This window comes from Ornithodoros turicata, chromosome 7, assembly GCF_037126465.1.
Source record: "Ornithodoros turicata isolate Travis chromosome 7, ASM3712646v1, whole genome shotgun sequence".
In the NCBI taxonomy this organism is placed as follows: domain Eukaryota; kingdom Metazoa; phylum Arthropoda; class Arachnida; order Ixodida; family Argasidae; genus Ornithodoros; species Ornithodoros turicata.
In genome coordinates, this window is record NC_088207.1 from 26,769,083 (window position 1) to 26,792,265 (window position 23,183).

The following is a 23,183-nucleotide window of genomic DNA, read 5'->3' on the forward strand; positions in this document are numbered from 1 at the left end:
CAACACTGCAGAGAGAAATTTACAGCAGAATTATTAAACGGGAGCAACGCAAGAAGGATATCTTCCAGTGACAGCTTTAAACCAGAGAAGAAAGTAGCGATCCTTTGAGTACAAGTTACAATCGAAAATGTAATGAAGTTACAACTACACTGTTACTCATTTTTTGAAGTATTTAAGTACAGCAATTAATTAGTCTATTGGTAATTAATTAACTCAATCACTTGTAATAAATCACTTCTCAACTGTGCATTTGGGGCTAGAGCAATGAGCACGCGTTCTGTGACCATAAAAAATGATGCACAGTGTCAGAAACAGGCGTGAGCCTTCTGTTTACAACAAGTCAAGAGAAAGAACGGAATCGGATAGATGGGCAGCTAGAAGGGCGTTATAGAGTGAAGCTATCTTTTTACGGTGTAGAGCAATTTTACAGCAGAGCATTTAAGTCAGTCTTTCGGAACTGTCACTATAGTTTTGATGCAACACAGTCAAGGCTTCGAAGGATGTATCGCTTAGGCAGGCTTAATTTCTTTTCTCCCACAGCACGCTGCTTCATGACTAAGCCGCATCTCATAAATTCATTCTGAGCGCTTCCCACCCAGTTTTAATGAATATAACTTGAGTACAGCGGCGTCATGTATTCGGCACATTACAAGATGATAGCTTCACCTACTTTCCTCGCTTGACAAATGAACCATATAAAAGGCACGTTCGAGATCCCTACCATATATTAAGACCGTATGGAAGGAAACGTTCCTCCAAAACCCTATGGTGGTGGAGGAGAGTGGCGGTGAGAGAAAACGTGCGGCCCCAGTACATAATAGGCCCGAAATCCCTTCCAAGAAGAGGCTTTTCGCCGAAACTCGCCGCAGACATTAAGCGCTCGCTACGCAGTACCTTCCGACCAATCAGAACGCGTCAACCCTCATCCAGTCTCTCTCATTCGTCGAACTGTTACAGTGCAGCTTGAACTCGCTCCACGCCGCCGCTTCCCATTGGTCGGATACCACGTGGCACTCGCTTCTCTCCTTTTTTTTTTCCTTCTTTTTTTTTTTTTTACTGATCCACAAGTCAGAAGAGGAACCTTCGGAGATGACGGAACTTTTGTGTGTTTTTTAACGAACTCGAATGTGGGTCATACCCATCATGCACCGCGCGGGAAAAAACACCACGTGACCGGAATGAAACGACGTTTCGGCAAACTAATTTGGGAGGAAGGGTGAGGCTCGGAAACGGGGCACGGGGTAACTCGGTTGAGAGAGCACGGATGTCTGTGTGTGTGTGCTGTTTTTCTTGCGTCCATGTTGTGCGTGAAGGGCAATGAAAAAGGACGTTTCGGGTAGTGGTCTCATGCGCAGTTAGTATCGATCTGTATTCAGCTTTGGCGCCGGGAATAAAAAGTAGGTCATGTTTGAGGGGACGTTGTAGGCTTGACAGGTTGTGAAGGTTGGTTGTGGGGAAACGACATTTGCATGCGTGGATAAGCGAGTGCGTGCAAGCTCTTATCGCTGGAAATGAGTCAAGATGACTCACCTGTTGTTTTATTTCTGGTCTCTAATAAGTACTTGCCTGAAATGGAGAATTGGGCGTCGTGAAGCTGGAAATGCAGCAGTTCTTGTTCCGCCGAATGCGATCATCAAGAAGCTGAAACAGAGCAGAGGGCCTTAGGGAAGATCCTGGTTCATGCTCAATAGCAATGATCTTTTCCGTTATCGTTTGTTGTTGTTCTGCGCGTGATGCACCCTTGGCGTTATCCAATCAGTCTAACGCGCATGTTGGTTGCAGTGCTGTGAGGAAGGCTCTCAATCGTGCCTTCAAGCATCAGCAAAAAACTCCGCGATGTCAGTGGGTGTCCCAGGAAGAAGTTGCGTTTCTGCACAGAGAGCACCGCTGTACCGATTGTACCGACTCATAAATAATACCGTATTAACCGGTAAATACCTAGTGTAAACGACGCAAGTTAGAAATATCGGCTCGTCCTGAGGCACTCCCTTCATATATAGGTTCACTAAGTTTCTTAGGAGGGCAGCATAAGTACTCCTGACTGGATCAGTAGAAGTTAGCTTTCAAATGTAGTTGCATTGAAATGGGAACAACATAATCATCCAAGTAGTAACTAAATTACAGTTGAAAAGCTGCTTAAATGTTTTTGGGTTACAGCGAGTTTCCTCCATTTTAGTGTATAATTTTAACATATAACTTTATTATTCCTCCGTGAAGAACGCAGTACAAGCATGGAAATATTTAATACTTTATGGACATCTTCTGGTCTTTTTGATTAGACTTAAAACGGCACACACTTCCTGTATGCGAGAACTGAGGGGATATATTTAATGGTTGAGAAAAATAAAATAAAGGGAAAGGATATCCTACTATTCAAACTAGTTTTTGCCTAATGGCACACAGTGATGATACGTACTCTCGTTGCGGTCACGAAAGCCTTGCCTTTCGTGAATGAGTAAAAATCGCGGACATCGTGAAGACGATTGAAGATTTGAGATCGCAAAGTAACTCCAATAAGTGCATTACAAATTGCTTCCAAACGTAATTAGGTAACGGAGACAATTGCACAATATCAAACAATCGTGGAATTAATAAATGACTGAGCAGGCGATTGCCCACCTCAATTGGGTTTCCTGTAATTAATTACTTCGCATGTCCGCTGCTGACGAACTGTACAGAAGGTGGAGGTCCGCCTTGATCAGCTGCACCACATTATCATTATCATCATCATCATCATCAACTCTGCCTCCGTTGAGAAAAACGAAACAAAATCGTGCGCACTTTTGCTGTATCAGGCATTTGGACTTTTTGTAATTTAATTTTGCTCACATGCGAAGCCCCACGGTGCTTACAAGGATTTCGCTTATCATTTGGTTAAATTTGTACAGAATGTTTTTTTGCAGGTGCCGCCCTTCTCCTTTTCGTTTTCTTTTTACGGGGACTGTTCAGCAGCGCTTCATGAAGTATATCTCCGGCAACGATGGAAAGAGCAGCAACCATAGCATATGTGCCGGCAGAAGTAGAAAGATTAAGGCTCACTTGAAGAAACTTCTACTTCTCCCACGAGCCACCAGGAGCAGGGGCTGAATTTGATATAGATTTTGAGAGCGCGTGCTTCTCTGCTACGCGGCTTTACGCACGGGACGAATAAGTACTTGTTTGTGGAGTGGGAGGAAATGCAACTGCACGACGTGATTGCAAAAAATTGTATGATGCGTGGATAGAGGAGACGAGCTGTCCACGTTTCCGCTCTGCGGGGCAGTGAGAAATATTTTGCGTGAGGCCGCAAACAGTTAAGATAATTTATTAATCAACGTTATAATGTTGATAAATTATCTTATTAGTTGCGATGCCAAGCAAAATATTTCCTGTGTCTCCAAACTGTTCGGACTGCGGCGCGATCGAGGACACACAACGTATTCATACGTATAGAAAGGTGGAAAATCAACCGACATATCGAACATCGAGATATTGGCTGTTCGAAATATTGGGTGCTCTTGTCCTGAGGCTCTTCCCAAAACATATTCGTATGTCGTGTGTCCCTGTCGCCCGGAGCTGACAATTTTGGCGCTTGGCGGCCTCCATCCCATGGGCGGCCCTCATATCATTTAGATACCTAGACGGGCAATTTATTTTGGTTCTTGGGCTCTTGCGTTCCCTCTCTTTCTTTTAAGTGATTCTTTATCGTTCTTTTAGCTGTCTCCAGCCACACACGTTTAGGGTCTGACTTTTTCGGGATGAACCTCGATTCCTCCCGTCTATTCTCTCCCGAATCAATTTAGAACCGATTCAGGTTAAACCCGATTTCTCCCCGAAGTGCTGTCAGGTATCACGTTACATTATTTGTAGGAATCTGTACGCGTGTCTGATGTAAGTATTATTTGAGTGCAAGAATAGGCTATGCGAAGCCCAGTGTATGTTATATACACCATGTGAGGCTCGTCACAAAAATAACGCGGTATACGCGTGTTTTGACCAATATGCGCACTTTAACTGCGGACTGCTTGCTGGACAGATAGATAAAAAATAACCCGATGACACAAGCATGTATGCATAGTACCCGATTCCTCCGCCCCAAGAATCTGGGAATGGAAATTAACTAGGCATGCTCGAATCAGGGCTTGCCCTCTCAGTCCGCAACTTCAAATCATGCAATATGAACAAAAAAATCTGTAAAAACATCATTGTCTTAAAACTGCAGCGAAGAGATACGAGTATATGACCCCGACGGATACGAATCGAATAGATACGTAGCCAAAGTAACAACAAATCAATTGATGTTGATGAACGGGGGAAATACGACACATGATGAGGCCCATGATGAGGTGCGGCCCAATACCCAAAGGCACAATGGACGGAATGAGATGCCGAAGTGAGTAGCCGACAGCAAACACGACCAAATGCTTACGAAGCGAATAGTTATAAAACCGAATCGGATACGAAGTGAATAGTTGTATAACACACACACACACATACATGGGATGATGATGATGTGGTGGGTCATTCTCCGCCGTTATGGCGGTACACTGCCCCATTACGCTTGTGGAAGGGATGAGAAACTGATGATGATGGAGAGGTGTCCTATTGTATAACAGAACCGGACGCACATGCCGCACATGTTCGGACATTAAACATGTTTACAACAGTGTATACGCAACATATTCATACGGATCAGAGTACAGTATATGAAGTTGCGTTCATTGCGTTGTATACCTGTTTTCGGCCTCACGTGTGCACATCAGGAACAATCCAAAAAAATTCGGAAGAATTTCGAAATTATTCGCTATCGGTTTCCGAAAGGCTGGATTCGCACATGCTAATTGAAATCAATAAATTGAATTGAATTGAATAATTAACCTGAAAAAGTAAGATTCTATATTATATCGTTCTACGCGTACTCCTTATTCTTTTTCCTTCAATAGCTTTCATTAGCATGCAGCACGCAGCTTTCAGTGGTAGTGTAGTGGCCGCGGCATCAATAATTGAAGGTAGATTTATCCGTATGGTGGTGACTCAGCCTATATTTGTGTGGCAATATGGGGCACGTGCCGCAAGGCAGGACCGCGAACATAGAATAGAATAGAAACAGAAAGAAAAATATGGAAACGTAGATCGCACTGGTGCGACCAGCTGTTCCAGGACGCTTCACGTGTGGAAGCACTGAATCAATAGAAGAGTTCAGAAAATCCCAGAGTGCTTAGCGTCGCATTGAACTGTGGGAGTTTACTAATACGAAAGAAACGGGTGGCCTCCAAACTGTTCCGGTTTCTTCCCTTCCGGTCCATTTTCCACGATGTGTCAAGGTCAGCGAAAGCGAAATGTGAAGGATTATTCTTCGTTCCCCCGCTCAGCAAGCGCCCAGGATGCAATGCATGCGCAAAGAGCACTGGGATTTTCTGAACTCGCGTATTAAAAGACCACGAACAATTTGAATAGTGATGAATTGTTCAATCAAGTGAATTTGCTATTGGGTCGCCGGCATCCATGTTAATGGAGTCGTCTGCATCTCCATGTTTTTCTGTTTTTCTCAATACCAATATCGTGTTAATCAATAAATTTTAATTACACGCTGTAAAATATAAAAGATGAAAGACAAAAGTAAAACGTTGTGTTTCCAGAGTGAACAGGACATTCCGCGTTTCCCATCTCCGTGCGTTACGCGTCCATGCGTTACTTCAGCGCGTTACGCTGGACTAATTCAACCCCACCGCTCCAAAGCGTTTCCGGTAACGGCTCCAGGAGGTCGACACAGACACCGATTGTCCATGTCCGAAAAGGAAACGTCTCTAGATTTACGGAAGAGTGGAGCAGGTTGAGACACACGGAAGAGCCGACGACCAGCTGCTCTCGATAATTACAAACTCGAGACCACGTGCATTGCAACCGCCAAGGACACACGGAAGCAGTGTGCCAGGTTTCGTAGAATGACTTCAGCTGCCCTGAGATTTGCCATCTGTCTCACTGGCCGTCGCCGGTATCACCCGTTCAAAGACAGAGGTGCGCTCTTTTCTACTTCTCTATGTCGGGCTGGAAGGCAGTTACATGATACACCGCGTGACCTTAACACAGCTATAGCATGAAGATCGATGGATTATGCGATAAATCGGCGATAATTGCTAATAAAAAGTGATGACTGTGACGACGCAAACACACACTTTCCTTACTCCCGTTTCTTGCATGCACCTGCATTGCAACTTTTCCTTCTTCAGGATGTACAAACTTGCCTAGACTACTACCTGTTAGTGAGGTATCATTTGCAATGATAGTTGGCGAGTACTCTAATGTACAATTTCCAGTGCTTTCTACTTTACTTTAGGTACATTTAAAAGGTGTTACTTGTACTGCACTGTGCACCGACACGTCCTGGACCCATTTTCGACAAAACAGGAAAGAGAACGAGATCGTTCTGTATGACACTTCGTCACCGTCGTGTTATGCGGTGAAGTTCTGTTTTTAGTGTATAGTCGTGACGATGCACACTTCTGTGTGGCTAACAACGGCGAGCCGATTAAGACATTACACCCCCCCCCCTCCACACACACACACACACACACACTCGCCCCTATTTTTAGTATGTTCCATTAATACAGAGGGGAAGGAGGAAGAGAGAAGAATGAGAAAAAATGTAAGCAAACCCATAAGGCCGCATCAAACACTTGGAAAAGCCAATGAAGTACTACGCTTCCTATAAGTACAACACAGCCTGCGTCGCGCTCTGACATCCATGCTCTTAAATAAACGAAAGAGGACATAAAGATATGTCTTTTCTTATGGATATGCGACGACAATAAAAGAAAAAGAAAACATAATTTATTCTAAAGGTGAATTCGTTGCGTTGCCCTCCAGGGAAATGTGCAGATGCCTTGCAAAGGCTCTGCAAGTTAATTTATTATTGCATAGAGTAAGATAGAACGCGTCGGTAACAACGCGTATACAGCCTTGTTCCAGAAACCATGGGGTTGTTGAATATGTAATTAGAAAATAAATACTAGCACCCCAGCGTACAGTATACGAACGCTTTTTGTCTGCGCCAGCTTGAGGCGCTAAAGAATAAATATTTTGCGTTCCAACTGGCATCTTTTATACGCGACAAAAAAAAAGGAAAAAAAGAGAAAAGAAACGTCAACGCCACGCCACGGCACATACATAAATAGGATATGTAGGATGAAGTTGATTGCTGCATTGTGATTAGGTGTTCGGACCGATTTATCTTTCCTCGCATAAAGATTCGATAGAAAGACTAATTTGCATCGAGCTTTTCGGTTTTGTATAACGCCGTACACACGCGAGAGACACTGTATAATTGAATAGCACAGCATGTGAATCGTTGATGAGGCATCAGAAATGATCGCATGCTCTTCTCCGCTGTTCACAGTGGCGCACAGCGATGAATTCTGAAGCTGCCCTATCGGGATGGACTTTAAACAAATATTGCGAATGTAATTCAATGTAAATGTTAATATTCAGCGGACAGCGGATGTTAATATTACACTCTTAAAAATGAACTTCACCGCATAGCACGCTTCTAGCGAACCAACATCTCGAATGATATCGTTATCTGCTCTGATTTGTTGAAAACGGGAGGCGTACGCCTTTTTGTGACACTTATGCTGTTCATAATTGTCACAAAAAAGGCGTACGCCTCCCGTTTTCAACAAATCAGGGCAGGTAACAATATCATTCGAGATGATGGTTGGCCAGGAGCGTGCTATGCGGTGAAGTTCATTTTAAAGAGTGTAGGGCCTCAGTGAAGAAGAACTCAACGCGTCACGTGAGATCTTCCCTCCCTCAATTTTTATTCTCGCGCACTCGTGAGACATTACCATCATTCACTTGCCACTTTTACCATCTTACTGTTATCTACTATTGTTATCCGTTATCTTACTTCACATTTTATTATCTTTTTCTTTTCTTTTCTACTATAGTCCTAAGCGGTCACTGAGCACCCAGCTATTCATTATGATTCGCGAAAATTACTTTTATAGAAGCAGTGAAACCCCTCCCCATATATTTCTCTCTCTCTCTCTCTCTAAGACTATCCGTGCCACATGCAGTACGCCGTATGTAGCCTTGCATCGTCACCGTATAGCAGACGAAGTACAAATGGGATGTGAGACCGTTGCTCCCTACGCAGATGCTACATTACACTGATCTGAATACGTCACAGGAGACGTCAAAACAGGTGACGTCACTGAGAGCAGCTGTTGTACAAAGTTTGTGTAGAGTAGTTTATTGTCCCAATAAATCGACCCCACGCTGAAAAACAGCTCAACTGGCCGGATGCTACACAGAATACTAGGTGTTCTACCCGGCCATGTCGAGCAGTGGAAAGAGAGAGAGAAAAGAATAATAATTTCATGGTATCCTTCTTCACCGCGAATGGATGAGAAATAAATTCTACCGTCTGCCTACTTTCTGCCTTTGCCAAAATTTTTCTTATCATGGGAAAATTATGTGGGGTAAGTACCAGGGATGGGCAGTATTTAAATATATTGTAATTAAAATAGTATTTAGAATATAAATACAAGTATTTATATTTTGTATTTAAATACTCATATCGAGAAGTATTTATACAGAGCATTTAAATAAAATTTTCAACTAATTATTTTGTATTTATATTTAAATACTAATGTATTTATGCCCATAATCCCTGGTAAGTACTAATATGTAATATAGCTAAATAAGTACTGTACTTCGACTGCTTTCCATCCGCGCATCAAATTCTTCAGTCGCCGACGCTACATCAAAGCTTACGAAAACAAAGTAGCCAGTCGAGCCACGCGTTTTTCTTCTTCTTCCGAATAGTAGAGATAATTCGACTCCTCTCCAAATATCTGTTTCCCCAGAACGCGAGCAATCATCTGAGCTATGAATACCAGCTTATTTACAAGTTTACCGGTTTATTTTTTCTTAAAACCAACCAACCAGTCGGCAACAGACAGTGAGCAAAAATGCTAATGATATCCGAAATTACAGCTAAGAGCATACGACTCTAAAAGGATGTCCGGTTACTGTAACTATAGTTGCAGTCGAATGTTTTTCTCTAGCGAACAGTAGTTTATGCCTCATCAAACCTCGTCAAGTCACACCGCGTAGCATGCTGTGCGCCAACCATTGCCGCGAATGATAGATTTATCGCTTTTGATTAGAGGAGAAAGGGGGCCCGGAGTACGCCTTTTTGTGGCAATATGGATATATGGTGATTGCCACAAAAAGGCGTACGCCTCCCTCTCTCATGGAATCAAAGGCGATAACCGTATCGTTCGCGGCAGTGATTGGCGGACTATGTGCTATGCGGTGAAGTTCTGTTTTTAGAGTGCATGAACAGCGACTCTTTTGTGTCTGCTTCCAGTCATTCATGTGGTCAAATAAATAATAATAGTAATGTTATTATTATTCCACCTGGAACATTCCTAAGACATTTCATATTGTCTGGTGTCCCCAATCACACGGGCAGTCTTCAATAATGATTGAAGCCAATGGCCATTGGCTTCAATCCTCATTGAAGACTGTCCGTGTGACTGTGTTGGCGTCGTGTCGTCCTCATTCTCTTCTCTTCGTGTTGTCTTTACGCCATTGCCTTATGGTGATGTACCGACTACCCCAAATCTCCACATTGATTAGCATATGCTGTTAACTCTTGATCCAGCATTCTAATCAACGTCAGTTAATCAAGAGCCTACCACCGGCTGTGCTGACTTTTTCCCTCCGGTCTTTTCAGCCTATTGTCGGCTCAGTTCCCCCTGAAGTTGTCCCAGGACGCATGTCTCCCACTCCTTCCTGCTGTCCTCTCTCCACCTGGCCAGGTGTACCCCGCTCATAGCTACAGTTGCCTCGCGGCGCTAACGCAGTCTCAAAGAAAACATCAAGAGTATGCACTTTGTTGACTGATGAACGTTTCGTTGATCGTAACAAGATAAGGCGTCTCCACATCGCGCTCTTATCGCTTCGGCCTGTAGTTGTGCCAGTCGTAATGGGCATGCCAATGCTGACGGAGGATCGAAAGCGCGATTCCAACAAGAAGGCGTACTAATACCTTGCGCGCAACACCCGCGTTATCTGATGGAACGCAGGGCTCTAAGAATTGATTAGTCCCCCTCAGTTGCGCAACTAAGATAACCGGGAGATAAACAGTAATGAGTTCCGCAAACTATACCTTCGACGCGAATGCCATTTGCCTTGACGCTCCGTAACTGTTCATATAGAAACATACGTGTGTGTGTGTGTGCATGTGCCTCGAACGGGGTGTATGTAGACGCCACACCAGGCTTCTAGGGCGGGGGATCTGCTTTGGATCGCGAACTGTTTTGCACGATACGCGTACACAAATGTGGTTGGAACAACATCTCCATTCACTCTTGAATGTTTGCTTATCACATTGATGAAATGCTGTTATTACGATCGGTCACTTTACGTATAAACCTTTTAGGGAGCAAAACGTGTGTGTGTGTGGGGGGGGGGGGGGAGGGAACATCAGTATTTGGAGTTTCCGTGCCCAAAATGATCACCTCGTGCTTAAATATCATACGACTGAATGAGGAGGCGTCTGAGTGGAATTTCTGTGATCAGTTAATGAGCGAGGAGTGCTCTATGGTTATGATTATTGATATATGGTTATTATTATTATTATTATTAACATCATTGAGAAATTGCATTACAACTGGGCGAAAAGCTACATCACTGCTGACGTGTTGTCTGGGATGCGAATAATTTGCCAGGTAAGAATAACCGGGTCCAAGTGACTGCGTGTCGCAATTGCAGACGTACTATAGAAATTGGTCGCAGGTGATCGATTGGTGTGAGTAAGGGAGATACGTGTAGTTTCCTTTACGTCTATATCGTGGTAAAACTTGGTTTAGCGCGTTCGTCTTTGCCGAAGAATTCACAGTCGCTTTATATCTCTCGTTTCTGTTTTCTCGTTCAGAATCCATATTTGCCTTTTACTGATGTTATAAGCTTCTCAAAGATTTTCACGTGATTCCATTCGCCTGCAACTGCATTATTAAAACAGAACAACTCCGTCACGTAACACGCTTAATGAGGCCAATCATTGCAAATAAGGATATATCGTTATTAGTCCTAATTTGCGGAAACAGCATGGACGTACGCCTTTTTTTGTGCGAATTGACATATATTCATAACTGTCACAAATGAAAAACGACAACAATATATTATCATGGGTTTGTTAGGAGCGTGTTATTCGGTGAAGCTCTGAGGCTCATGATTTTGGAAAGTCTTCTCTCTCTTTTTTTTTCTTTGTTATTAATATTTTTTTTATCGGGCAATGCCGTACGTGTTATCTTCTTCATCTTGTCTGCGAACGACATGCGCAAAAGATGGATGAGGAAGAAACCAAGCCGTTCATTCTCTGTGAAAAACAGGCTCTAAAATACAAAAAAAAAGAAATCCCCTCGTGGCATCACAGATGCTGTTACCTTGACACAAAAGGAACGGAACTTATTCGCTTTCCTTTTCCCTCTCATTCTCAAGAAGGTCAACAATGGGAAGCGGGCTCCCATTGGTCCCCTCAAACGATTCGTCCAATCATATAGCGGGAGATCGTTTGAGGAGGCCGTTCAGAGGCTTCTCCGCGTTGTTGGACCCCTTGAGAAAAAGTGGAAAATGGTACACATTCCTACACTTTAGTGCCCCTTTAGAACAATCCTTCGCCACATAACAGTCTGAAGGCCAGCCCATTGCACCCAGCGATTGCGTTATCACTTTCTGATTAGAAGAGAGAGCGCTTACATCTGTTCTTATCGTCATCAACGCAAGGTGTCTCATATTGGAGCACGCACCCAGTTTCAACTACTCAGAGAAGAGCGATACCAGTTTGAACGATTCTTGTCTGTGTACGCCTGCCACATAACGAGCCTGTTGCGCGGTAAAGTTCTACTTTTAGAGTGCTTACTCAATACGTCACCAACTGATACTAATATGTAATCGTCACTTGTGCCATCTTCCAGAACTGTGACACCCATTCCTTTCTCATATGTCTTCTCTCCCTTTCATGTTTATAGCGTGTTAAGCTGGGTTACAGTAACACGGCGCTGCATGTGCCTAGCTTGCTGCACCCCAGCTACGATCCCCCATATCATCTAGGACTGTGAGCGGTACACGTGTGAACGCCGGGTACTTCAACGCCAACTTGAACTCCTCGACCATAGACCATTCAGCCTGTCCAACGTACTTGGCCCATGGAGCTCCCCTGCGCATCAGTGCCGGGCTCTTCGCTCCCTTTTTGCTTTCATGCAAGCCACTGGACTCCTCGAACATCTCTAAACAGAACGCCGACCTGTCGTCGCCTTCAATCTCACCATAATTCATCCTCTCATATTAACCACTGTGAAGTTGGGTAGGGTCCTGTGGCTACCACGGGGAAACATCCCATGTCATCATCACTTCTTCATTTATTGTTGTAGTTGTTGTTCATGTGTATATAGATGGTCATCAGCGCGGTCGTAGATATTAATTGTACGGTACATAATATCTGGTGCACATACATAACAACAACAGCAACAATAGATGCTGACGATGAGATGGGGTTTTTCACATACATAAATATATTCTGTATATATCTACTCTTGTATACTATAATGCACATACAGGTTCCACACATATTTGTATTGCATATTGTATATTACATAGTACTAGTCATAGCAGTCACAACTGCTTAGCTAACGTTATGTCCTAGAGTGTTCATAAACTTTCCTGTTAATACGTTCCTGTAGACCCAAAATAATGAACCTGTAGAAACTGTGTACTTTTCTGAAAGCTTGGAACTTGGACAATTCGGATACGTAATAGTTCTGCTGTACATTGAGCATTTTTTCAGAAATCAGATTTCAAAGATTGCTGCGCCAAGCAAAACTTGCGGACTCCCAAGACGCGCCAACCCTGAGGCGACTGGCGCGCCATCTATTGAAAACGGAGGCAACTAGGTAGGTCGTGGCGTTTCTTGGTCGAAAGTGCACGGTTGGTGCAACACTAGAACGTAAACCAGACATCCGTAGAAATCGCCTAGATGCGAGGTTTTGCACACAAAAGTGATATACCGAGTGACTCTCACAGCTTTCATTTTCTGGGTCGCTGTACTCCCGCCAACCCCGCAAGGACCATGGGTAATGGTGGAGCAGCAGACGACACAGAGACGCGGAGAGAGAGAGCACATCGCACACACCTTTCTCAAAGGGATACAACCGTTACAACAGTATGCACCGAAGTTTTCAAAAGTGGCTGTTGTTCTTCAAAACAGGTCTAATAGCAATAAGTAACCTGTCTCGAATGCGTTACGTAGTACATCAATATCACGTGATATCTGTCCGCCAATACGGGGCCGACTCCCACTTTGTCGTCGGAGAAGCTACATGGTCGCCACCGTTCAGTTTATACAAGTGTTCACAATTAATTAGTTCGAAACGTATGAAGATATGAGAGTTGACGACTTATGTGTGTCATCACACAGCCAAGTTCTACATGATGCCATCTTAAAACATGGTAGTTATACTTTCACTTTACAGTTATTCCTTTAAAAAAATACAACACTAAGAGTACACCATAGCACAGACTATCCACGTAATTCCCCCTCTCCTCATTTTCAGTCTTAACCTGGATGAGAGGTAGTGATTAAGCGTTAGTGATGATGTGATGATCAGCAAACATTCACGAAGTTGTCGAAGACGCGTCCAAATCACCATATAGCGCTGTTCACTGCGTGGGAAATACATTTACGTGACACAGTATCCCATCATTTTTACGATGGTACGGAATTCAGTCATTTGCTCAAAGGAAATCTGCCGGTATTACGCATTAATTGCCGCACGCGTATAGTGGCTCCATCGTCGAATTACAATCGCAACTTCATATTGTTTCTTCTTTTTAATGCACCGTGTGTACGGCGGTATTGCCTAAAACTCTAATCAATGCGGACGCACTCCGCGCTCGCGATAATAACTATTGCGCGCGTGAAACGAATGAAAAAAAAAAGAAAAAAAAAACGAGGTAAGAAGAAATGAATGGATGAAAGGACGACGCAGAAGGCAAATGAATAAGGAAAGAGCGTTGGAAGAGAATAAAGGTTGACTAATTGTTTCGTTCGAAATAACTTCGCAGGAGAAAAAGAAAGGAATGACTGCGTTAATTAGGCGCGGAGATGAAGGTTATTATTTTAGATGAGCGACAGGAAAAATTGCTCCATTTTGCGTGTCCTCTGCCTAGTTTCATGCCGTACCTCGTATAGGTTTATTGGAAAACGCCTGGCGGAGTACTAACGTTCTACACGTACTCGGTAATTCTTTTGTTCGTCAGTTTCGCGTTGGCGCATATCATACGCTATATTATGCAGTTATGCTACTTACACATAACTAGAATATATGCAACAACAACAACAGCTACGTTCTTGATTGATTGATTTTAAAAGAAAAAAAATGGAGAAACAGCTACGTTCTTAAAACAGAGCTTCGCCTCATAATAGGCTCCTAGCCAACCATTAATCCCGAAAGACGTCGTTCTCTCCCCTGATTGGTTGGAAATGACAGGCGTACACCTTTTTGTGACACTTATGACGTTATGTTAACTGTCACAAAAAAGGCGTACGCCTTCCGTTTTCTACAAATCAGAGGAGACGACGATGTCATTGTGGCATGTATGTGTGTGTGGTGGGGGGGGGGGGGGGGGGGGACGTGGGGATATGGGCGGTCTGCTTGCCTAGATTGGCGGCATGTTGCTCGGGGAAAGGATGAAAGTGGGTGAGGGAAGGCTCACACGTCTGGTTGTAGAGTTTCCCGAACTACAACCGACCGTGAGGGTCCACTGCCTTCAGAACGTTCAGCAGGGCTTTCTGTTCGGATTTACGGCGGATGTTCAAGGCTGCTGCACTGCTTCTTGGAGTTCCCGTCTGGCGTCAGTTGTAGCCGGACACGCCATTATAATGTGGCCCTCCGTCTCTGGCGCACCGCATTGACGACAATTTGGACTCGAAGTGCGGCCGAGTTTGAAAGTGTGGGCGCACGTGTACACTCTTAAAAATAAACTTCACCGCATAGCATGCTCCTACACTCTTAAAAATGAGCTTCACCGCATAGCACGCTCCTAGCCAACCATTATCTCGAATGATATCGTTATGTGCCCTGATTTGTTGAAAACAGGGGGCGTACGCCTTTTCTGTGACACTTATGCTGTTCATAATTGTCACAGAAATGGCGTACGCCACCCGTTTTCAACAAATCAGGGCAGATAACGATATCATTCGAGATAATGGTTGGCTAGGAGCGTGCTATGCGGTGAAGTTCATTTTTAAGAGTGTAGCCATCCATAATCTAGAAGGATATCGTTATCTGCCATGATTTGTTGAAGACGGGGGCGTACGCCTTTTTTGTGACACTTATGCTGTTCGTAATTGTCAGCAAAAAGGCGTACGCCCCCCGTTTTCAACAAATCAGGGCAGATAACGATATCATTCGAGATGATGGTTGGCTAGAAGCGTGCTATGCGGTGAAATTCATTTCTAAGAGTGTAGGCACTACGAGATCGGATGCGAAGCAGGAGGGAAACCTCAGCCTTGGCCCTCAGCATGTTTTGTGGTGAAGTACTGAAGTTTTGGTTTGAATCCAGGCGCTGTCTGTGCTGTCTGGGTGTTTTCCCCGAGCTCTCCTCAAAGACAAATGTCGGCACAATTTTCTGTGAAGTCGGCCCAGGTCGCACGATCCCCCCTGCGATAGCCGTGACGTTGCCCGCCAAAGCGTGGCCGATTACAGCAAGCAGTTCCATCACCGTCACCACTACCGCACCACGTCACCTGTCACTAAGTCCCTCAACACGACTTCCAATAGCTTCCCCCCAATACGAATCTACCTACGCATTCACCTCCCTAACGCATCCAACAACAACAACCAGATCGCTGTTTGCTTCCTTCTTCCAGTGGAAACCCAGCGAGTAAATCTGTATATTATTTGTGTTGGCATCGAAACTTGTTGGCTTCCCGTACGTCAACGCTGACTCCGACGTACTCCGGAACACACAAACGATGCGCACTATTCGCCCGTCAGCGACGTGTTTACAGCTAAAACAGCCACTCGTCCTTTTGTTGAAAACCAGACCACTCCGAAGGTGGCGCTCCTCGCGCTAATACAGACGATGCCCTTCCTGCCGATGTGCCTATATAGCGCCTTTTTAAAGCATATCCCCGGGCTGCAAGAAAGCATACTGTATATGCCTTATTTTTAAACAAGCACTAAATCTCTCATGACACTCGGGGATGCGTGCGAGGGCGGAAGTGTGTTCCGCGAGTTATGAAGAGTCCCTCCCGCCGAGAGGAATTTTAAGTTGAGCTCTATAAGGACGGGATTCTTATAGAAGTTTTCTAGGAAAAAAAAATGGCCGTTGGAAGAGTGAGGAACCGTTCTTCTTTTGCTCTCCAATTTATTTCAGCAGCTGAGATCTTGCTGCGGCTTGTAGGTCATATATTCCGTGTATATAGTAACAATCGCGCGTGTGTGTTTTTGGCACCACGAATGAGCGCATCAATGGGGTTGTGTACACTCTTAAAAATGAACTTCACCGCATAGCACGCTCCTAGCCAACCATCATCTCGAATGATATCATTATCTGCCCTGATTTGTAGAAAACGGGAGGCGTACGGCTTTTCTGTGACACGTATGCTGTTCATAATTGTCACAAAAAAGGCGTACGCCTCCCGTTTTCGACAAATCAGGGCACACAACGATATCATTCGAGATTGTGGTTGGCAAGGAGCGTGTTATGCGGTGAAGTTCATTTTTAAGAGTGTACTGCTCTCCACACTCTAAAAACTGCACTTCACCGCATAGCACGCTCTGCGCCAACCATTGCCACGAATGATAGGGTTATATCGCCTCTGATTCCAGGAGAGAGGGAGGCTAGCGCCCTTTTGTGTCAATTATCGTGTATCCAAATTGACACAAAAAGGCGTACGCCCGTATCTCTCTTCGAATCAGAAGCGATAACCCTATCATTCGTGGCAGTGCACTGTTAAAACAGAACTTCACCACATAGCACGCTCCTAGCCAACCGTCATTCCGAATGATATCATTCTGTGTCCTGATTTGCTGAAAATGGGCGGAGGCGCCTATCTGGGACACGTTATGCTTGTCCCAGATACGCTCCTCCCCCTGTTTTGAACGAATCATAACACAGAATGATATTATCCGGTATGGTGGTTGGCTAAGACCGTGCTATGTGGTGAACTTCTGTTTCAACAGTGTGGCTGGCGCAAAGCGTGCTATGCGGTGAAGTTCAGTATTTAGAGTGCAGCCGTGAATCACCCCAGATCATAGTCGCTATTAATTTGTTGTTGTTTTTGTTTCATGAATGAAATGCAATATTTGTTTTTGGACCACTGCGCCTTTGAAAAAAAAAAAAAAAGAAGAAGCGGGTGTAACGAACAAATTCGTAGTTTCCGCGTGAGAGTTTGCTCCATAATCAGGTTCGACTGCATAGTGTGAAGTGCGAGAAGCTATGTTGTTCGTCTGATCATTATATGGGATATAACAATATGCATACAAAAGGACAGCTTGCTTACAAAAGGGGCCCTTGCAGGGTCACCCCTGGCGAATGATGCAAATCGGCTTGGAAATGTCGGGGCCTCCTCCTTTTGGACTAACCCTTGGTTGGAGCCTAATTTCCGCTATGGGATTCCATATAGCAGCAAACTACTCCCGAAAGAGTCTAAGAGTAGTACTATTAGTAGTAGTAGTATTACTAGTATTATTATTAGTAGTAGAAGTATTAGTAGTCCCGAAGAGTAGTATTTTTATGAGAGAACCCTGCGTGCCGGTTGCGCAGTGTAAGAAAAAATTCCGTAATTTTACTGTTAAATAAGTTGATCACTAATAACTAAGTAAGTAAGTAGTAATAAGCAGTAGTAATAGTAGGCACTCTCTTAAAACAAAGCTTTACCACATAGCACGCTGAAGGCCAACCATTGTACAGAGTGATACCTCTATCACTCTTGATTTCTGGAAAGGGCGGGGCGTACGCCTTTTTGTGACAATTAACATCTCTGCATAATCAATCAATCAATCAATCAATCAATTAAATGGAGTTTATTGTTAGCCAAACAATATGCATACATTTAATATAGGGTTGGAGGTCCTATAGTTAAAAATTAGTTTTAGGACCTCCTATTGTTAACACAATTTGAACAGCAAGCAACAGAGGGGGCGTACCAAATGAGAATTTTAAGAATGTACAAGAGTATTAAAGAAAAATCAGTTTGAAGAAAACATAGTAAGGCAGCCCTAAAGGCTTGAAAGTTCGTGATGCTCCTAATATGTAATGGTAAGGAGTTCCATGTTTTAGCAGAGTAGTTAGTGAACGTAAAATCGCCATAATTAGTTCTGGACGTTTGAAGTGATAAATTATGTTGCAATGAGGCGCGTGTGTAGGCCATGTAATGCTTAAAATTTAATTCAACGTGCGGTATTGCTCTTTTCCTGTTAAGAATTTTATGTGTTAACAACATTGACCGAAACATTACTGCTTTGATCTAATGAGATCTAATGCTTTAGCCCTTTAAGTGTCTTTTCGCCTTATAAGCGTCACAAAAAGGCGTACGCCTCCCGCTTTCAACAAGCCAGGGAAGAGAACGATGTCACTCGTGCTGATGGTTGGCTCGGAGCGTGCTATGTGGTGAAGTTTATCTCCCGCTGAGAGGGCTTTCCCGCAGTGCACAAACTCTGCTCTTCAGGTTGCGAACAAGAAGCGCTTTCACCAAATCGCAATTATTCAAGATTGGCTCTCTAGACAACGCAAACTGCATACATTGTGAGCAAATTGAAACTATCGAACACATCCTACTGCATTGCTGTACATGTATGCTGCGGTGCGTGAGAAATACCTTGGCCATTGCAGGAATTGTACGGTGGAGGATTTCCTACATCCCAGAGGCTCTTTCACGGAAATACACTCCAAAATTCGCAGCCTCGTCTGCCTTCTCCAGGAATCTGGCCTCGCTCAAAGGCTATGAGTACTCCTCGGACTTCTCATCAACTCTGCAGTGACGTCCCTATAGGTCTTAACTTTCGGCCGTCATCATCCCTTCATCTGTTATCACACCATCTCATCTCATCCTGGCTACAGTCGTGACGCAGCCCACATTCGTGAGGTCAACAACGGTCAAGCCGGTTTCCGTCACCATTTTTAAGAGTGTAGTAATAAGTAGTAGTAGTAAGTAGTAATAAGTAATAGTAGTAGTACTAGTAGTAGTAATTATTAAGTAAGTAATTTTACTCTACAAGTGACCGCTAGCTAATTCTGTTGCCGGCATATGCGCGTAACCTGCATGCTGCACAAAATCCGTTTGGTGTGCACGTTGCCCAGTTCCGGACTGGGTTTTCGCAGTTTAATATCCCTTTAATGCAAGTGTGATAAGTTTCGATTATGGGAACTGTCTCTGTCGGCCTCGCGCGAGGCCTTACACCCTCTGTCCCAGAACAAAAACGGAATTCGTAGTTCGTACAAGCGCGCATCCCCCCCGAAGAACCTGCGCGTCCCACTCGCAACGCCCACAACCCCGCACACTGGCTATCTATGCCGGTAGGCCTTTGAAATTGAAAAAAAAAAAAAAAAAGCGTGCGCAAGTGGCGTGCACAAGGCCATCATACACACAGACCCCGCGATACAGCACGGCGAAACATTACGCAAATCACAGCCTCTGCCGCTGCCATGGCAGAAGACGTCGCACAAATCTATCATCCTTCTAAGTACTCTCATTACAGCGGTTCGCATCGCGTAAGCTGTCCGACGTGGTCACGCCTGTTTCCGTTCGCAACTAAGGCGTTTTGCGCTCAACCAGAAACTATCTTGACGGTGCCTAATGAACGACGCGCCGTCAGTTGTGTACCGCGTGACCGGACAGTATATCTGTTTGCGTTGGGTTAATGGTCGTGGACTCAAACACGCAAGGAACGTGGCCACGTTACCTTACATACGGCGGTATGAAGGGTGGCGCAGTGTAACACGTTATGTAGCGTCGAGTCTCCGTGCCTTGATTTGCGTGCGCAGCGAGTTAGACATAGTTTGATGCGTGCATGTTTGCGGATGCTTCACTGTGCGCTGCTTTTTGCGTGGAAAGGCGCATCATTTGGGGTGGAAGTTTCTACCTGGTCGCTTCTTCTCTTACAATGTTTTTTTTTTCTTCTTTGTTTTTGTACAGCACTTAAATGAATCGTCGGTGTTTCTGCGTTGACATGTCGAACTTTTTGCAGACGCGATACCAGTCTTGGGAAGAGTTACTGTAAAAGGTAACTATGTGACAGATAGAGCAAACTCTGAGCAAATAGATAGTTAATTGTCAATAAAGAATCGAACGCGTGATAGTTGTGGGTCAATGCTATGCACGGTGACAAGCTGGTTATATCTTGATGACACAAATTACCGCATAATCTCGGCTACAGTCCAGTTTCCTAGCTTATTCATTGTAAAAGAACATAAATATATTTAATGTCCAAAAGAACGGCAACTTTCTCTCGGTAATAAATTCGATCGTGGATGCGACAAGAACGCCAGCACGGTGGCACGACGCATGGCCCACTGGGCAAGCGTAAGCAGCAAAATAAATAAATAAAAGATGACGGCATGCATTACCCATTGTTGCGAGACACGTTAGCTCTTTTTCGTTTTCTCTGCAGACTGTCCACTTTATGTGAGACGGAGTTCCACATTTTCCAATGCATTTAAATAAGAAAAGAAAAGAACACGTTGGTTCTATATCGTGCTAGATAGGGTAAGTCACCATATCGTGACACGAATGTTCTTACTCGACAATCAATAAAAAAAAGAAGAAGAAGAAGAAAAAAAAAAGAGCGGGAGATAATCTCATTCTGAGGCTCCCACGTGGTCAGCTTTGTAGCAACCTTTCCCATCGAACGAACAGACAGAGATGGAAGATATACGCAAAAATATTGTGCGCGAACTCCGAAACAAGGTTCTTCGGTTATCCTTCAACGAACACACAAATCGCCAAGGGAATTCAGGCAACGCCCTGATGCAGGAGTAGTTTGTCATTTTGTGTGCAGCCTTCGCCTTCTCGATGTCCTATTTCGGTCGAAGAGGCATAAAGTCTGTGAAGCAGGGGTTTGTTGTTGATTCTATAAACATTTCTCTCGCAACTGCGCCGATAGGGGAGGAGCGGCGTATTTTTCAACCTGTCAACTTCTCACTTGCTTTGTATGGATACAGCACCTTGTGTATTCGTTACTCTTTAGACGTTATAGGTAGCTTCTTATAGAAAATGTACCTCTTATCTACTTCTTCTTCTTTTATTTCTTTGATCTTGCGTAATTTGATGAATATTTACCTTCGACAGTTTTGGCGTGCGGTATTTTGTTCGATTCCTCAGTGCATAGATGGAATGATGGGTGCTTCAAAATTTATGCAATAAATAAATATGCTTAAAAAATATGTGGCGCAACAGCTGCAGGGCCGTCGCCCGGAGTCGCAGCATATTGTGATGTATATTGTTGCACACTTAGAGGCACAGTTGATGGGGCTAGGTGAAGTAGAGTTCTTGCGCCGCTGGTCTACCCGTTATATTTCTCTGAGGGTAAGTTGATAAGTAAATTAAAAAAAAAGAATATGTGGAGAAATTGAATTCGGCACCGGACCAATTCTGCAACTCCAAAAAAGGAAAAAATACAATTAGATATAAAAAAAACATAGAAAAGACAGAAGAGACGGTAGATCTTTTGACTCTTTTGACATTGCAAAGGTGTTAGGTGTTTGGCCCACCAGCAAGAGGGATGCAGCTCTGAATGCGCTTGTGAATTTTATTGCACAGCGTTCTTTAGAATCCGTTTATTAAGTTCTGCGCACTGTTGGTGTGTGATGTTGTGATTGGTTGGTTGGTGGTGGTTGGTGATTGTTGCCGGTGTACAGTATCTTTGTTGTTGCTATTGCGCTGCCGTTGATGTTGCGCACGTGTTATCGCGAGACTATACGTTTTGGTGGTGCGTGTGTTTCCCTGAGGAACAGTCGCGTGTCCGTGCACGTTTACTGGTTTCCCTAGGCTTATCCGATAGTGAGTGTCTTAATGTAGTTATGTCTACCTTGTCTTATGCCTTGTCTTATATCTACATTCAGCGTCCTGGTAAAAAAAATAAAAAAAATATGGAGCTGAAACCTGGAGCTGTCTACAGGCTGGATTGAATTGGACTGGATTAAATTAAATATATGGAGAATGTGATTCCAAAAGTGTGGAGCCGACTACTCCAGCTCACTTGTACCACTAAGGAGTGGTCAAAGACAACAAGGGGTTGGTGAGGTTAATGATGATGTGATGACAGCGTAAAGAACGAACAAGTGAAAAATGATTAGGAAATGGTAAAAGTAATTGTAACAGTAAGGTGTAAGATTTGCAAGAGTAACCGCTAGGTCCACGGTTTTGTACTGACACCGTGCGTCGAAACCTTTTGTCTGCTTGCCAACAAAATGTGAAGAGATAAAATGAAGACGTGCTCCGTTACCCGCAATCACTAACACTTCAGAACAACACTTACATTGTCTCTAAATCAGCTTCACTCTCGCCGTCTCACTATGACCGAAGTAATTGGTCCATGGTTAAATCCAGCCCACCAACATTCTGACCTGAAAGCACACTAACTTCTTTGGACTTCGTATGACTTCATACCTCCACTGTGAGGCTTATCATTATATTTTCACCTAATTACTGCATGCAATATAGGGCAGATTATTGCACATGGCGATGAAACACCTCAGTCATCATCATCATGATGAGCAGCAAAATAAAGTTGATGAAAATAAAGGAAAAGGCGAAGAAAAGAATGAAAGCAGTGTCAAACAAGTGGGCGAAACTGGACAGCGACTAAGCTACACTCTCAAAAAGAAAAGGCTGTGAAAAGGTGGTAACTTTTACAGTTACCACCTGAGTCAACGTAACGCCTCACGAAAGGGTGCAAAAGGGTGGTAACCTTGCCTGTTACCGCTTCTTTGCGTGTGAAGCACAAAATGCGTGTAAGAGCTGTTGTAACAGCCACAGAAGCAATGAACTTTCAGGGAGTGTTGCTTTCCCAGCATTGACAGTGCAGTGGACATTGAGCACATTGTGCACAACGAAGATAACTGCAACTAAAATTTGTCTTTGCAACCTTGCAACTTTTTCTGCACAACAAACGCGACAACTATTACCT

At 44.0% G+C, this 23,183-nt stretch overlaps 1 long non-coding RNA gene across 1 annotated transcript in view; it reads right to left on the reverse strand.

Annotated features, from left to right (window-relative positions):
* The window catches only part of LOC135399737 (uncharacterized), a 40,566-nt gene that overhangs the window by 11,089 nt on the left and 6,294 nt on the right, over positions 1-23,183 (reverse strand). The window contains exon 2 of the long non-coding RNA XR_010424401.1: positions 1,531-1,641. This is a non-coding gene — a long non-coding RNA (uncharacterized LOC135399737). The remainder of the gene's footprint in view (positions 1-1,530; positions 1,642-23,183) is intronic.